Raw genomic sequence first — 17,814 nt, forward strand, 5'->3', positions numbered from 1 at the left:
TTAAAATCACATAAAACAATACTTCATATTGTTTTTTTTGTTTGTTTGTTTGTTTTGTTGAGAGGAGGGGAGATAGTGAGATTCCCACATGTGCCCTGCCAACACCTGTCTGGGATCGATGCTTGAATCAGTGGAGCTATTTTTAGTGCCTGAGGCTGATGTTGGGACCAACTAAGCTATCCTCAGCACCCGGAGAGAGAGAGAAGGGGGAGAAGGAAGGGGAGAGAAGAAGATGGTCACTTCTCATTTGTGCCCTGACCAGGGATAGAACCCGGATGTTCATATGCTGGATTGATGCTCTATTCACTGAGCAAACCAGCCAGGGATACTTCATATTGTTAAATGGACACAATATAGTATATGATATAATAAAATATAAAATAATATAAGCAAAGGACTACAAATTTTAGACAGTGGTACCCTCTGGGACAGGAGAGAAATGAGCCTGTTCCGGACCATGGGCTTCAATTGTATCTGGTAAGTTACATTTCTGGTCTGTGTGCATACTTGGACATTTGTTCAATAATCACCAATGTTTTTGTGATGCTGTAACACTGCCCTTAATATTATAATTCAGATCATGTTTCTACTCTGTTCAAAGTCCTCCCATGGCTCCCCATTGCCCTCAGAGTAAAACTCTCACTCCTTGCCCTGTGGTCTGGCCCCAGCCCCTGTCTGGCCTCTGTTCTTGCCCTCCTCCCCTCTGTTCCAGCCACTCTGCCTCTCTTCCTCAAGCTGCTTCTCACATCGAATGCTTTGCACTTGCAGGTCCCTCTGCCTGGTGCACCCTTCTCTTGTCTGCCTCCTCCTTGACACCCACAGCTCAACTCAAATGTCACCTCCCACTGGCCACTGCACTTGTCACTACAAGCAATTGTCCTTGCTTACACATTTTCCTGTGCTCGTCTGCCTAGAAGCCCCCTAAAGGCACGGTCCCCTGGTTTGTCATTGGTCCACAGAGGAGAATATGGCAGGTGCATGGGCAGAAAGTGGCTCGTCTTCCTAGCACACGCACCTGCCCCCCTGGTTTGTCATTGCTGTGTCCACAGGACAGTGCCATGTTGGGACTGGGACCTGGGGATTCGTCCTTGAAGCTTTGCCATTTGTGGCCACCAGGGGGTGACCATGGGTCAGAAATCAATGTTTGGGGATCAATGCATGCATGGACCAAGACCACAGGGAGGGAAGAGCGAGGCAGACCAGGGGAGGAGGAGCTTGGGCCCTCTTTTAAGCACAAGAGCACTCTAGACCCCTGCTATCGCACCTGGGGGCTCTCACTGCCGCCTGCCCTGAAAGATGTGGAAACTGATGCTTGGAAAGATCTTAGAAAGGTCATAGGTTTTGAACACCCAGTTGTCCTCTCAGCCCTGTGGAGGAAGCTAGGGAAGCTATGGGTGAGGGGTGGGAGGGGCACTGGGGACCCTGGTCTCAGGTTGATGCCTGTGATCCCCATCGAGTCAGGGCCAGTGAAGGGTCAGGCTCTTACTCCCAAATTCAGGAACCTCAGCTCATGGCAGGCTACCGATCCCCTGCCTAAGCCCACAGCACCCACATTGTACACACAGGGAAACTGGGACCCAAAGACAGACTGGACCAGTCCTCAAGGAACCAGGATCAGACAGGGCCCCCTTGCCTACTGATGCCCACCCAATCCTCTCCAGCTGCCCTCTGGCATGAGGTTAGGGGCCTAGTGGGGGAGGGAAAGCAGGGCACCCCTCACCCACTTCATTCAAGCTCCCTAGTTAACAGACAGGGAAGTGGGTTAGTCCCCTCCCAAGATCACCTGGAAGCCCCTGTCCAAAGCTGAGCCCCACAGAATGCCTCTCCTTGCTGTGTGACCTTGTGCAGGTCCCTTGCCCTCTCTGGGCCTATTTCTATGACCGCATGGGGCTTCTGCATGCCATTTTGTTAGAAGAAAAAGTCTCTTGAAGGAAGTTCTAGGTTGTTGTCAACTAGTTGCCATTTTTAGGGACCAGGACTCTTTTAAAAGATGCAAAGGCCCTGATATTGCCAATTCACTGTTGTTTTTTAAATCAAGTGAAATTTATATAGCATATAGTTTACCTTTTTTGTGTGTGTGTGATAGAGACAGAGAGAGGGACAGACAGACAGGAAGGGAGATGAGAAACACCAATTCTTCATTGCAGCTCCTTAGTCTCCTTAGTTGTTCATTGATTGCTTTCTCATATGTGCTTTGACCAGGGGGCTACAGCAGACTGACTGACCCCTGGCTCAAGCTAGACCTTGGGCTTCAAGCCAGCGGCCTTTGGGCTCAAGCCAGTGACCATGGGGTCATGTCTATGATCCCACGCTCAAGCCAATGACCCTGCACTCAAGCTGGTGAATCCGCGCTCAAGCCAGATGAAGTTGTGCTCAAGCTGGTGACCTCGGGGTTTCGAACCTGGGTCCTCTGCATCCCACCCCGACGCTCTATCCACTGCATCACCACCTGGTCAGGCTTTTCTATTTTTTTTTTTCAAGTGAGAGGCGGGGAGGCAGAGACAGACTTCTGCATACGCCCCAACCTGGATCCACCTGGCAAGCTCCCTACCAGGCAATGCTCTGCCCATCTGGAGCCACTGCTCCATTGCTCGGCAACTGAGCTATTTTAGCACCTGAGGCAAGGCCATGGAGCCGTCCATCCTCAGTGCCCAGGGCCAACTTGCTCAAACTGTTTGAGACATGGCTACAGGAGAGAGAGAAAGAAAGACGAGAGTGAGAGTGAGAGAGAGAGACAGAAGTGGGAGGGGTTGGAAGCAGATGGTCGCTTCTCCTGTGTATCTTGACTAGGAATTGAACCTAGGACTTTCACACGCCGAGCCAATGCTCTACTCCTCTACCGCTGAGCCAACCAGCCAGAGCTTAGTTGACCTTTCTGAAGTGAGCCGTGGCATTTAGAGTTTTCACAAATTGTGCAACCACAACTTCTATTTAATTCCAGAACATTTCATCACACACAGAGGAAACTCCCACCCATGAGCAGCCGCTCTCCACCCCAACCCCCTGGCAATGACCAGTCTGCTTCCTGTCTCTGGATTTGCTTGTTCTGGACATTTCATATAAATGGGACCATACGACATATGGCTTCTTGTGTCTGGCGACTCTCACTCAGCATCGTGTTTTCTCAGTTCATCCACATTGTGGTGTGTCAGTCGTTGTTCCTTTTCATGGCTGAGTACTACAGTATTTCATTGTGTGGAATTACCATTCTGTTGAGCCATCCTCCGTTGATAGACATGTAGGCTGTTTTCACCGTTAGGCTGTTGTGAATAGTGCTGCTATGAACATGATGTAAAAATGGCTGTGTGAGTCCCTGCCTTCAGTTCTTTTGGGTCTATACCCAGGGGAGAATCGCCGGATCAAGTGGTAACTCCATGTTTAACTTTTTGAGGGATTTCACCGATTTTTATAAGACTAAAAGACCACAGTGCCTGGACAAACAGAATACTGTGCTTGGAAATTTCTGGAACATCCTTTTCAATGAGTACTTTCTTCTGCCAGCTTGCCTCTCGCATCAGCCCTGCTCTACCCTGACCAACCCCAGACACCCTCCTCACAGAGACCCCAGCCATCCAGCTCCCCCTTCCTTGCCGCACCTCAGAGCAACATCTACACTGTTTACATCCTCATCACTCACACATTTGTAATGCTACATAGTTCATGTATTTAAAGTGCTACTCATTTTTTGTTTGTTTGTTTGTTTTAATGGCTATAGATTCACTCTGGGGTTGATTATAACATGTAACAAAATGTGTCAAATACTCAGCTCTGAAGTGTGCAGCCTGATGCATTTTTGGTTTTTTGTTTCTTTTCACTGTGTGCTCAGATCAACATATCACACAACTCCGTCCCCCAGGCAGCTCCCTTGTGTTACCTCCCAGAGAGAGCCAGGATCCTGTTGGCTAACAGTATTGGTGCATTTCCCTTGTCCTTGAACTTCAGGTAAACAGAATAAGGGTGGGTTCTGGTTAAGATATGGCTGCTTTTGCTCAGCATCACGCCTTTAGGATTCACCCACGGTCTTCATCCTTTTTCCTTGCTGTATACTATTTCAGTGTGACTTGAATGCGATTTATTTCCCTGTTCTGTTGATGCACATCTGTAATATGTCCAGAGGTGTCAGGTCGAAAGCTGCTCTGAGTTCTCGTGCCGCCGCGTGTTTTCATCTTTCTTGGGTAAATACCCAGGGGTAGGATGTCTGGTTGCAGGAGAAGGGAGACCTGTGTTTAGCTTCAGTAGACACTACCTCACAGTAGACACTACCAAAGCAGTGGTACCATTTTGGCTCCCATAGCAGCACGTGAGAGTTCCTCACTAGCCCTTCTGAACAGTGCTGTGATTCATGCATGTTCCTACCCCACTGTAATTCAGACCCCATGCCCACTGCCAAGCTCCCTGCCAGGGTCCCAAGTGTGACCACGCCCACCTTCTTAAGCCTCTGCCTTCTGTCTTTGGCTTTGGACCACCATCTTCATTTGTGTTTCCTCCCACTTTATCCCCTCAGCTGAATCCTCTTTTTCAGCTTGATCTTGAACTGAGGCTGTCTCCCGGTTCTCCTGCCTCCCAGGAAATGACCATAGAGTCCAGAGGCCCCAACAGAGCAGACACTGTCTGCCCCCAGGGTGCAGCAACTCTCCTGCCTTGGTGAGCACGACCCAGCTGTCCCACAGCACAAAAGGGAAATAGAAGCTTCCCCTCCTTCACATTGATCAGCGAGTGATGTTCCTGCCCTTCCCAACTTCCGAATCTTACCTCCCCCTACTTTTCATCTCCCCTCAGGCACCCACCTAACCTAAGCCATTTCATCCACTGCATTGGACAGGCTGGCTCCTGCTAGGTCCTACTCCCCATGTGGTATGTGCCCCTTCATCCAACTCATGCCAATGGGATGCTCCTGTGGCCATCAGTGCCAGCTTATGGTTTTGGGTGACCTCCCAGCATTTATTTCCTGACCAGGTCAGCAGGTGGGTCCCTGCCCTTTGACTTCTCCAGCCTCTTTCATGTCCTCATTCATTTATTCATTTGAGCATTTATTATGTACCTGCTGTGTACAGGGTCCTGTTCTCAATGCAGAAAGACAACTGAACCAATCAACAAAGCCTCTCTCTTTGGGGACAGTGTGTTGGGGGTGAAAAGTGATCCCCATGCTCATGGCATGTGGGGTCTTGATGGGGACAGGGAGGGGTGGACAAAGCCAGCCCACAGTGGCAGGGGAGATAAAGATCTGGGCCCGCCTGACCAGGTAGTGGCAGAGTGGATAGAGTGTTGGACTGGGACACAGAGGACCCAGGTTCAAAACCCTGAGGTCACTGGTTTGAGTGCAGGCTCATCTGGTTTGAGCACAGCTCACCAGCTTGAGCCCAAGGTCACTGGCTTGAGCAAGGAGTCACTCAGTCTGCAGTGGCCCCCCAGTCAAGGCACATATGAGAAAGCAATCACTGAACAAGTAAGGTGCTGCAACGAGGAATTGATGCTTCTTATCTCTCTCCCTTCCCGTCTGTCCCTATCTGTCCTTCTCTCTTCTCTCTGTCTCTGTCACACACACACACACACACACACACAGAGAGAGAGAGAGAGAGAGAGAGAGAGAGATCTGGACCTCCCAGAAGGAGGTGGGGAGCCATGGAGGGTTTTGGGTTTTCACAGCTTCCCCTGTGGGTGGGACAAGGAGCGAACTGGGCAGAAGGGCAGTTAGGAGGTAGGGAAAAGCGATGGAGAGGAGGTCAGGTTTTGAGGGTACCCAAAGAGAGTTTAGGAGGCTTGAGGACAGCGCGGCTGTGGGTGGGGAAGTCATGGTGGTGAAGGCAGTGTGGAGGGACCTCCCACACCCTCTGAAAACAAACACATCCAACCAGGGGATTCAGTTCCTCAAAATGCCTCATACATGCGTGCACACACACGGGCACAGCACGCTCACAGGCACACGCTTGCTCTCCAATCTGGCTGTTGAAGGGACAGTCTTTTCTGTCCCTCCTCCTACTCCCCCCAGAACTCCTAATTCCCTCCTAGGGCCAGTTCTGGTGTCCCTGAGCCAGGGCCATATGTCCCTCTCTGCCCCTTAGCCCCTGCCCAGTCCTGAACACATGACGACATGTGTTCTGCTTTGTCCCCCACACTGAGCACATGTAGGTGTGGGAGGGGGAGTCAACAGTGCCTCCCCAAAACAAGTCTTGATCTCCTAAGCCTCCTTTCCCCTGCTGCTGCCCCATCGTCCCACCCTCAAAGCAGGGCTCTCCACTGCCTGCCCCCCCATCCCGGCCCAGCCTCACCCTTCGATGGGGCCAGGCACCGACAGCCCAGCTCCACGGTGTCAGGGACGAGCTTGAGGAAGGGCTAAGGGGCCCGAGGGCAGAGCTAGGGTCTATCCTGGAGATCAAGGAGGGCTGTTGAAGGAAGGGAATTCGAGCTGGGTTTTATAGGACAGGCTGGAGCCTGCCAGGCAGGTGGGGAGGCTCCTCTAGTGTAGTCTGAGTCCAGAGCAGCTCAACGGGAGGGGTCATCAGGTCATTTGAATTTTTTTACAATTGATCTTAGCCAAAAGGCCGAGAAGTGATGCTTTTTCTTTTTAATTGCAGCAAAATATACATAATAGACTTTACCTTCTTAACCTTTTTTTTTTTTTTTTTTTTTTTTTACAGAGAGAGGGATAAACAGGGACAGACAGACAAGAATGGAGAGAGATGAGAAGCATCAATCATTAGTTTTTCGTTGCGACACCTTAGTTGTTCATTGATTGCTTTCTCATATGTGCCTTGACCGCGGACCTTCAGCAGACCGAGTAACTCCTTGCTCAAGCCAGCGACCTTGGGCTCAAGCTGGTGAGCTTTTGCCCAAACCAGATGAGCCCGCGCTCAAGCTTGTAACCTCAGGGTCTCGAACCTAGGTCCTCCGCATCCCAGTCCGACGCTCTACCCACTGTGCCACTGCCTGGTCAGGCACCTTTTTAACCATTTTTAAATGGACACTTTAGTGACATTAAGTACATTCACAATGTTGTTCGGTCATCCCCACCACCCACCTCTAGAACCTTTTCATCTTCCAAATGAAACTGTCTCCATTAAACACTAACTCCTCGTTCCCCCTCTCCCACACTGAGCACCACTGTCTACTGTCTCTATGAATCTGACTACTATAGGGACCTCAGGTAAGTGGAATCACACAGTATTTGTCCTTTGCATCTGGCTTGTTTCATTTAGCATAGTGTCTTCATGCCTGTTGTAGCAGGTGTCACAATCTCCTTTCTTTTTAAGGCCGAGTAATATTCCACTGTATGGATGGACCATATTTTGTTTATTTCTTTCATCTGTTGTGATACTATTTTCAATTTTTTGAGGACCTGCCATACTGTTGGTTGTTTGCTTTTATACCCAGAGTGTTTCTCATTTGCCCCATCTAGGACCCAGACAGTCCTCCCTGTCCTAATTTCTGTCTGACAAGTGGGGACCCCCCCTTAGCTGAACCCGTCAATCATTTCATTCATCCATCAGCTGCTCTGAGAGGCAGTGATTGTTATAAAGCCCATTTTACAGAAGAAAACTGCGGTTGGAAAGCAGGAGTGACATGTCCATTGTCGCCCCACATGGACTGGCGTGTCCCAGCTCTTGAGACTACAGGCTGGGGGCTCTCCTTTGGCCCCTTCCCACCTGGAATGTTCCCAGCCCCTCGGCAGTTCCTGCACAGCCCATCCCCTGCCCCGCCTGTGCTCTGACGCTGAGAGCATTTCCCATCCCGTTCCTGGCTCTGCTCCCTTCCAAGAGAAACAGGTTGCACCTGGCACTGCTTCCCAGAAGGCCACGAGCACCAGGAGCCCAGCCACGTGACTGGGTGTGTGTGTGGGGGCTGTGGTCACGTGGCAGTCCCACCGTACCACCGCTCGGGAAGGGAGGGCTGCGGATTCCAGACCCAATAGTGGAGCCTAGGAGACTGGGCACAGGCAGTATGAGCCAGCCAGATCCAAGTGCACCCTGGGTTCAGCTGCTTGCCTGCTGGGTGGCTGAGCCTTAGTCCATCATCTGGGAAATGGGCTCCCAATGGCCATTGCCTCTCAGGGAGGATTCCATGAGAGGACTTGGGGGACATGTGCAAGATGGGGTCCGGTAGGCTGGGGGAGCTAACATGCTTGTAGAGATCAGTCAGCATAGTCATCATTGCAGTGGGGGCGGGCCTGTAGCCCAGTCATAGGTTTCTTCCTACTCAGTGCTGACTGCCTGTGAGGCAGCTGGAGGTGGGGGCAGGGGGTGCAATCCCCCCACAGCCAAGGAAACCAGAATACAGACAGTGCAAGTTCATCACGTAAAAATTTAAACACCACCTCCAAGAAACTGCCACACATGTAAAAAAAAATTATTTTTAATTCACATAACATAAAACGAATAGGAAACATCTTAAAACGAACAACTCAGGGACATTTTGTGCATTCACAAGGTTGCGGAACCACTACCAATATCTAATTCTAGAACATTTTCATCATCCTAAAAGGAGACCCCACCCCTATTAGCAGTCACTCCCAAGTCCCCCAGCCTCTGACAGCCACTAATCTGCTTTCTGTCCCTGAGTATTTGCTTGTCCTGGGCATTTCACAGAATCATACAAGATGTAGCCTTTTGGGTCTGGTCACTCTCACTCAGCCCACGTTCTGGTGTGTGGCAGTGCTTCATCCCTCTTTGTGGCTGAGTAATAATACTCCACCGTGGGATGGGCCACGTTGTATTTATCCTCCATCCATCGATGGGCACATGAGCTGTTTCCACTTTCTAGCTGCCGGGAGTCATGCTGCAGAGAATGTGGAGGCCACGTGTTTTTCCCTCTCTATACATTTTTGTGTCTTCTGATCGGGAGATTCAAGTGTCTCAGGCTCAATAGAGGTAGCGCTGATTTATTGAAAAAAGTTTCATATTTTGCTCATATCCTTTGAAAAGCATTAAAGAGGCCATCTGTGTCCAGCTGTCTCCCCCAAAGTTGGGGCTCCCTGAGGGCTAGGCTGAGCACCAGTGATGGAGGACTTGAAGGAAAATGGAGACACCAGTATCTCTTCTTGATGAATGAGGGTGACTTTGAGAAGGGCCCAACTCCCTGGGGTCACCCAACCATTTAACCCCAGAGTCAGCTCTGGGGCAGCATGACTCCTTTCCAAAACTCGTATATTCATTGAATGACCCACCTCCCACCTCAGGCTGCTCACCCTGACCACCTCCTGGGCCCCTGCAGCCCCTGCCCAGGCCAGAACAGCCTGTTCCCTGTTGGGGGGGGCTGTTCTCCCACTAGTCCTAGGGTCACAGATAAGGCCACCGGGCCGGGCTATCAGCAGGAAACAGCTTGGCAGGACAGGAAGCCACAGCATTGGCCAGCCGCGCCCTCCCCAGCTTCGGCCAATCCACGGCCAGATATTTTGGGAGCCACTATATAAACCCCAACTCAGCTCCAAGCTGTTCCCGGAGGGAAGCCCTAGGCTCCATGTTCCCCGGCAGCCCTGCTGGCCCTGTGGCTGCTGGGACGGGGAACCCAGGAGCTCAGCGCCAGGCAGAGGGGCAGAGGCGCCAGCGTGGGCTCACGCCGGCCCTGCTTCCATCTCTAGGCAGCCACTCGCTTGCTGAGAGACTCAGGGCTTTACCTCTCGGCCTCAGTTCTCCCCTCCTCACAGCCCACCCTCCCCTGGTCCTGTCCCCAGGAACACAGACTTGACTCCAAACACAGTCATGGGGCCCAGAGCCTTTCCTGAAGTTTCTGGGCCTGATGTAGCGCCTGCTGACATGTAGGGGCCCACCCACCCCTTCCTCCCACCCTGGGCAGGGCCCAGGAATTGGAATTTTAAACCAGCCTCATGATGAGGTCATTATCCAAGCCCAAGTTTCTCAAAGTCAAGGACATACAACTGGTTCAGGCCTCCGCAGGACTCCTCACCTCCCCCAGCCCGACAGAGCCCCCTGAACCAGTACCTAGCCAGACCCTACACAAGTGTTAGATCAGAGAGATAATGTTATAAAAATGTGGCTGTGGTTGTCCCCAGTTTACAGAGGAGGAAATTGAGGACCAGAGGCAGGGTCACATTAGAACCCAGGCCCAGGGTACCCTCCTGAGGGGCTGGGTTCAGACATCGCATGGCCAGCTAGTAGTGGCTTTCTGGTTCAAACTAGGTCTGCCTGCTCCCCCAGCCTTAGCCCTGGTCATCACAGAATGGAGCCCTCAGGGCCTAATGACTATTTATTGGGACAAACTAATGGGCACATTTCACTCAGGACCAGTAAAAGTGAAATGCAGAAGTGAAATAAAAATACTCAAGAGCTCACTGGGGCTCGGAGTCAGCTCCTGCTCTCAGCCCCTTGGCCTTTTCCTGGGGAGAGGTGAGGGGGCAGGACAGCAGGGCAAGCAGGAGGCCAAGCGTGGCTATGTAAATGGCAGGCCCAGCACCTGCGGGCTGCTTGCCAGTGCGGGTGATGGAGCATGCCCAGCAGTCCCCACCCTGGGCAGCTGCAGCCGCCAGAGGGAACGGCCGTGCCAGATATAACCTGCCCTTAACTCCACCCAACACCAGAGCTCCAAGCCAGGCCTGAGCCTGGAAAGCTGGTTTTGGCTGAATGACCTTGGGCTGATCACTGTACAGTTCTAGGCTTTCGTCATCCCCCTGAGAAAGGTCTCAGCATAACTGCGTGTCCCCTGCAGCCCTCCTCCCCACCTACCTCTCTGCAAGTCCAGGTATGGGGTAAGGAGCAAGACGACCATGTCTTAGACAGCCTGCAGTCATGAGCTCTTGCTCTGCTAGCTGCCAAGGGGACATCAGGCTGTCATATCTCTCTTGCTCACTACCATTCTAAGCAGCTTGGTCTGTGGTTTACAAATTGCCTGGTGAAAGTTAGTGCCTGTCTCTGGGCCCATCCTGCTGTGCTCTGCCACCTGGCCATCTGGAACAGGTGGCAGGGACCTGCATCTGTCCTCCTCTAGGTTAGACACTGTAAAGCCACCAGTGCCGTCTTTCAGGATACCACTTGAAAGTGCACACATCCACATACACACACATTCACATGACTGCTCTGGTCACATGACTAGTCTGGAAGACCACAGTGGTCTTCCCAAAACCTACTGCCATCTGCCTGCTCCATTTCAAAGTGGCAGGGATAGTTGCCTGTCTGCTCTGACAAGCCCAGGACAGAGAAGGAAATCATCTCTCTTATTCTGGAGTTTATACCTTTATTAATGCAACCCATGGTCCAGAAACTTGTTGGGCAGCTTAATCACTCAAAATATTGAGTACACATGGAAGCTTTGGCGGGAGGGGTCAGAATGGGAATGTTCTGGGTTTTTTTATCTGAGTGCTGGGTACATGGGTGCATTCACTTTGCAAAAATTTATCAAGCTGTAGACTTAGGATTTAGGCACCTTTATGCCAATATGTGAATTATTTTTAATCATTATATTTGAATAAAATGCTTATAAAGAAGAAAAGGAAAGGAGAGAGTTTGACATCAGGCTGAGCCTGTTGTTTGAGGATCTGGCAGAGGCCTGTGTGGTCGGGGTAGGAGGCACAGGGACTGGTCACCTAGAGCCTCAAAAGCAATGCTATCAAGTGGAGGCTGACAATGTGGGGTGGACACATGCAAAGCCACTGAAGCCACAAACAGGAGTGTCTATGATGGAGTGAGTGAAGAGTGCTCAGCCCAAGCCTGTTTGCCAGAGGGGAAGACTAAGACCCAGCGAAGCCCTGCTGCTCGGCCACCAGTGGTGGTGGGGAAGCCACGCGAGCCTGGCCTGACCCTGGGCCTCTTCTTTCCAGTCCAAACTCCCGTGCACCTGGATGGGAAGAAGGGTCCTTAGAGGGGTCCTCTAAGGGTCCTAAGAGGGGTCCTCTCCAGACCTGCAGCGGGGTGCTCAACAGGCCATGGGTCTAGTGAGGTCCTCCAGGTCAGGGGCACCTGAGCAGCCCAGGGGACATATCATAACCAGCAACCACAGAGCTTGCTCTTCTGAGAAGCCTGAAGCCAAGGAGGAAATCCTTTGCCTGTGGGGGACCATCGGGTAAGGATGCCCCCCCCCCAACCAGTACCAAAAGAGACTGCAGAGAAGGCAGAAGGTGGAAGTTTAAAAAAGACAACGATGTCCCAGTAATGCAAATTCAAGGCCACTGGGGTGAAACTGAATCAGAAAAGAGAGCGCGATGGGAGAGATGCCTGTCAGGGGATGCCTACCTCACGCCAAGCAGGGCCGGTCACCGCGGGCCTCCCCTGCATGCATCCCTGGCCTGCCGCTCACTGTGGATCTGGGACCTTGCTGCCACCCCACCCTGTCACCCTACGGAATTTCTTGTTCCCAGCCTCCACCCTGGCACCAGGAAGGGCTCACTAATTTTTTTGTTACCTGAAGAAGTAACGGCAGGTTGCTCACCCCTCTTATCTCAAGGGGGCTCTATCAGCGGGGGCTCAACCCTCGCCTGGCTTCCGTCTGGCCATCACATGAATCCCAGCGCTCTGTTATGGGACACTTATGGCAGTCCCAGGAGGTAACCCATGCACATAGGAAACCAGTAACACAGAACACGCTCGATAGATGGGCACCACCATCCCCCCCACTCTGCCCACCCTTGCCCTGCACCCCTGAGATGGGGCTCTGGTCTGTACCCTCCACAAGGAGAAGAGAGGGCAGAGGCTGCCTCCAGGACTTGACAGGGACTGGCAGGTTCCCCCACCTGAGTTCTTTCTAAGAAGCCAGCAGTGATAACATTCCTCTAAAAAGGGAACCGGTGTGTTGGGCTGAGTGTTGCAGAACCCTCCTGCAAGGCCACCTCCCACTCTGTGCACAGCCCTACCCTTCGGCTGGCTTCAGGGCCCACTGGCCACAGCCTGGAAAGATTTTTATGTAAAAGTGGTCGATGCAAATCCAGGGGCCTAGGAACCACGAAAGGCCCCACTTCCTCCTTTACCCCCTGGCCTGGGCGGCCGACACGTAGGAGTGGTGGGTAGGAAGGCGGATGGACACCCAGTTGCCCTGACTGCACTGGCTTGCAGCACCCACCCTGTTTCAAGCCTGCTGTAAGGGTCTGGGGCCTCAGATCGGCCCTGTGTGCTGGGCCAGAGGGAGGGTGAAGGGACCATGTGTAGACCTCCAGTCCCCTGCTTTAGGGGTGATCACAGAGGTTATCACTGATACTTTTAACAAGACATTGACCATTTTAACCACTTTAAAGTACACAGTTCAGTGGGTTTAGTACATTCGCAGTGTTGTGCAGCCATCTTCTCTATTGAGGTGCAGAACATTTTTATCACCCGAAAAGAAAACCTTGCTCCCATGAGCAGTCATTCCCCAATCCTCTCCCTCAGCCCCTGCCAACCACTAATTTGCTTTCTGTCTTTGTGGATTTGCCTGTTCCGGACATTTCATATGAATAAAATGTGGTCTTTTGTGTCTGGCTTCTCTCACTCAGCATGTTTTCAGGAATCATTCATTCACATTGTAGCGAGTGTCAGTGCTTCGTTCCTTTGCATGGCTAATATTCCCTTGAATGAATGGGCCACATTGTGTTGATCCATTCCTTCACAAAAGGATAATTGGTTTCCTTCACTTTGGGGCGATTGTGACCAGTGCTACTATAAACACTGTGTACAAATTTTTGTGTAGATGCCTGTTTTCACTTCTCTTGTGTCTGTACTTAGGAGTGCAGTTACTGGGTCATATGGTGACTCTGTGTTGAATCTTTAGAGGAACTACCGAACTCTTTCCCGCTGCTACTGAACCATTTTACATTCTTTTTTTTTTTTTTTTTTTTTTTTTTTTCTGAAGCTGTAAACGGGGAGAGACAGTCAGACAGACTCCCGCATGCGCCCGACAGGGATCCACCCGGCACGCCCACCAGGGGGCTATGCTCTGCCCCTCCAGCGCGTCGCTCTGTCACGACCAGAGCCACTCTAGCGCCTGGGGCAGAGGCCAAGGAGCCATCCCCAGCGACCGGGCCATCTTTGCTCCAATGGAGCCTTGCTGCGGGAGGGGAAGAGAGAGACAGAGAGGAAGGAGGGGGGTGGGTGGAGAAGCAGATGGGCGCTTCTCCTGTGTGCCCTGGCCGGGAATCGAACCCGGGACCCCTTGCACGCCAGGCCGACGCTCTACCGCTGAGCCAACCGGCCAGGGCTGAACCATTTTACATTCTTACTGGCAACTGAGGTGGGTTCCAATTTCACATCCGTGCCAACATTTGTTCATTTTTGTCTTTTTGATGACAGCCATCCTGTTGGAAGCTTTTGTTTTACAGACAGGAACACTGAGGCTCAGCGAGGGGGACCACTTGCTAAGTGTGAAAACTGAGCCCCTTGGGTTCAAAGGCAGAGAGGGTTGTGGGGGGATCACTGGGAAAATGGGGCAGGTGAGCTCCAAAGAATTCTCCCCAAGTGAGAATCGGGGACCTGAACTAGAAATTTGGGGTCAGAGGGCATTCTGTCCAACTTCCCTCGGCAGGCTGAGGACCCACAGAATCTTCTCTGGGAACCCAAACAGAACCTCTTTACATGCCCTCATGACAAGGCACTCGCCGCCCACAGGGCAGCCTGTGCGACCCTCATCCCAGACCGTCCTCAGCGTTAGGAGATTCTTTCTCAGATGGGATCTTAGCTCTCCCCCGAGTGCCTGGCTGCCTGCCCTGACCTTGAGGACCCCTTCCCCAAGGGCAACCCCACAGGGGTCCACAGACACAACCAGCCCCCACTCAAGTCTTTTCTGGCTTCACAACCAGGTTTCTAATACATAAAATCCATTCTTTTAAAAAGAGTCTAACACAATGTGGGACCCTGGGGCACGTGAAGGACATCCATGGGAAAGCTGGCGATGTTCAAATAGCATCTGGTGTTCTGTTACTAGAAATGCAAACGCACCAGAATTGGTTCCCGAGATCTGGCAAACATGCCATGAAAACTTCTCTTTTCCAAAGCTGCAGGGAGGGTGTACAGGGATCCCCAAACATCTATGTGACTTGTCAAGAAGCCTAAAATCATTCCAAAATAAAACATTTACTTAAAGTTACCTGGACATAAGCACACATCAACTCCCAAAATCCCATAGTGGCAAACAGAAAAAGAATAATCTCAGGGCCCCGGCTGGGTTGCTCAGTGGATAGAGTGTCGACCCAATGCATTGAGGTTGTGGGTTCAATCCCCATTCAAGGCACATAAGAGAAGCAACCAATGAGTGCACAACTAAATGGAATGAGTTGATGCTTCTCTCCCTCTCTCACACACGCATGCGGAAGTCAATGGAAAAAAAGAAAAAGAATCACAGGACCCGAGCCAGGCCTGGGGACACTGGGGACTCCCTCACCTTGCTATTCCTGAGGGCAGTGTCTCAGGTCTGAGCCACACCTGTCCAAACACTCCAGGGAGGAAGCTCTTCATACCTTGTCTTCAGTGTCACTCAGAAGCCCCCCTGACCTCTCCAACCCAAATCAGCCTCCACCCCACTACACACACATCCATCAGACTCTATACAGTGCATCTCTTTTTTTGAAAGAGAGAGAGACAGGAAGGGAAAGAGATAAGAAGCATCAATTCTCCATTGCAACACCTTAGTTGTTCATTGATTGCTTTCTCATATGTGCCTTGATGGGGGGGGGGGGGCTCCCACTGAGCCAGTGACCCCTTGTTCAAGCCAGCAACCTTGGGTTTTCAAGCCAGCAATCTTCAGGCTCAAGCTGGCGATTGTGTTGATGATCCCACCCTCAAGTTGGCAACCCTAGGCTCAAGCTGGCAAGCCAGCTTTCAAGCCAACAAGACCGCACTCAAGCCAGGGACCCAGCATTCTGGGTTAGTGCTTTATCCACCATGCCATCACTGGTCAGGCTATTCACAAATACTTATTATGCAGCTGCTGTGTGCTCACCTGAGGGTACAGCAGTGGGCAAGATGGACAAGAATTGTTGTCAATGTGGAGAGTAACAATACATGTATAGATATTTAAAATAACATTGGATAAAATCTTTGTGATACAGAAAATTGGATCAGGATCAGAAAAATGTGTGGGAGAAGAAAGGTTGTTGTAACTGGGAAGGTCAAGAAGGCCTCATTTAAACTGAGGCCTACGGGAGGTGAGGGAATGAATCAAGAGAACAGCATTCTTGCAGAAGAAACAGCCAGTGCAAAGGACCTGAGGCAGAACTGTGCTCGGTGTGATTACAGAACAAAGAGAAGGCTGGTGTGTTAATAATGGGAAAAGTTGAGTTCACCAGGTGGCCAGGGCCAGACCACTGGGCCTTGAGGTCCTCAGTAAGGGGTTCAGATTTTATTCCAAATATGCCTGTGAACTTTCCCAGGACAGGGCCCAGCATGCTAGAGCTGCTCAGAAAATATCTGCTGGAAGTTGACGGGCATAATGCAGATCCAGCTTTGCCTGTGGGGCTTTAGAGCCTTCGTTTCCGCCCTTGGAGTCCCCAGGGTGCAGGGGATTCAGGCTGTGAGCACCTTCCCAAGGAAACGGGAACACTGTGGAGCTTCATGAGCAGCATGCATGTATTCTGGAACCAAGGTTTTGTTTCCAGCAAGACTGAGCTCAGTCATCCTCTCCCAGGCTGGAGTCTCCGGCCGACTCCTGACAGCCTCAAGCTTAAACCCAAGAAGAACAAAGGAAAGAGAACACTGTCCTGGACAAAGGGACCTGAGCTGCTGTCATTTCCTACCAGTCCCCAACAACCCAGACATTTTCCCTGGACAGTTACAGGCCTGATGGGTGTTTATTCTACCACTACCAAACCCCACCTATGAAGCAAAGGGTGTTTCATACCCATGGCAATGATGCCACTTGATCAAGCCAAACCCAGGAGAGGAGGCATGAGGGCCGACGGGACCTCAGTTTCACCATCTGTGAAATGGACCAAAAAAGCTCCCAACCCAATGATACCATCAAGCACTACAGGCCTGCCCCCCCCCATTCCTGAACACCCCACACTGCCCTCTGCTCCTGACCACGGCAGGGCCCAGGTACTGTTTTGATCTCTCCCTGTTTGGTCGACCTGGTGCCACAAGTCTGATCGCTGCGAAAACCACAGCGTGGGGACTGTTATCTGTTATCAGTGGCGGCTGAGGGTGGTTTTGGGGCCTCTCTTTGCATGCGCTTCTCAGAAGAGCTGGCCCGTGTCATCACAGGGTAGTTGGTGGAAAACAGGCGGGTTATCAGGCCCCCTCATCGCAACTCTGGCCGATTAGAGCCCTCCATGCACCTGATGACTTGTTTACAGGACTTCTTTTTAAGATTTTTGGCCAGATGCCTCTTGGTCTCACAGTCAAGGGGTCAGGATTATGGAGAGGGGAGGAGGGTTGAGCTGGGGGCTTCCAGAGGCTTCCCAGAGGAAGGAACACCAGAAGAGGGTCTTGGGCATGAGTGGGGGTTAGTGCTGAACACAGGGAAGGCATGCGAGGCAGAGGGGACAAAGGCTTGGAGGTGAGACCATTTGGCAGGTTCAGGTTACTGAGCAGGGTCTTATGTCAAGAGCAGTGGGAACTTTGCAGATTTAAGCTGGAAGGGGGGAGGTTGTGAAAATAGCTCTCTGCCTGGGCCCTGCAATGGGACACATTGTTTGCACTCTCTGAGCCTGGCTTTCTCATCTGTCAGGGGTGATGGGAGCAATCAGCCCACGTAGTCATACGAGGATTAAGTAAGACTATTCAGAGATGGGCATGGGATGCAGGGACGAGCAGGGGGCGCTGAACTGGTGACAGCATGAGAAATAGGCAATCCACAGGGATGGGGGGCAGATTAGCGGTTCCTTAGGGATGGGAGGGGGAAGAGAAGGCGATAGGTAGAAGGCACAGGGGATGAAAATGTTCTAAACTGGACCCTGATGATGTTGCC

This window comes from Saccopteryx leptura, chromosome 1 (genome assembly GCF_036850995.1).
Source record: "Saccopteryx leptura isolate mSacLep1 chromosome 1, mSacLep1_pri_phased_curated, whole genome shotgun sequence".
Lineage (NCBI taxonomy): Eukaryota > Metazoa > Chordata > Mammalia > Chiroptera > Emballonuridae > Saccopteryx > Saccopteryx leptura.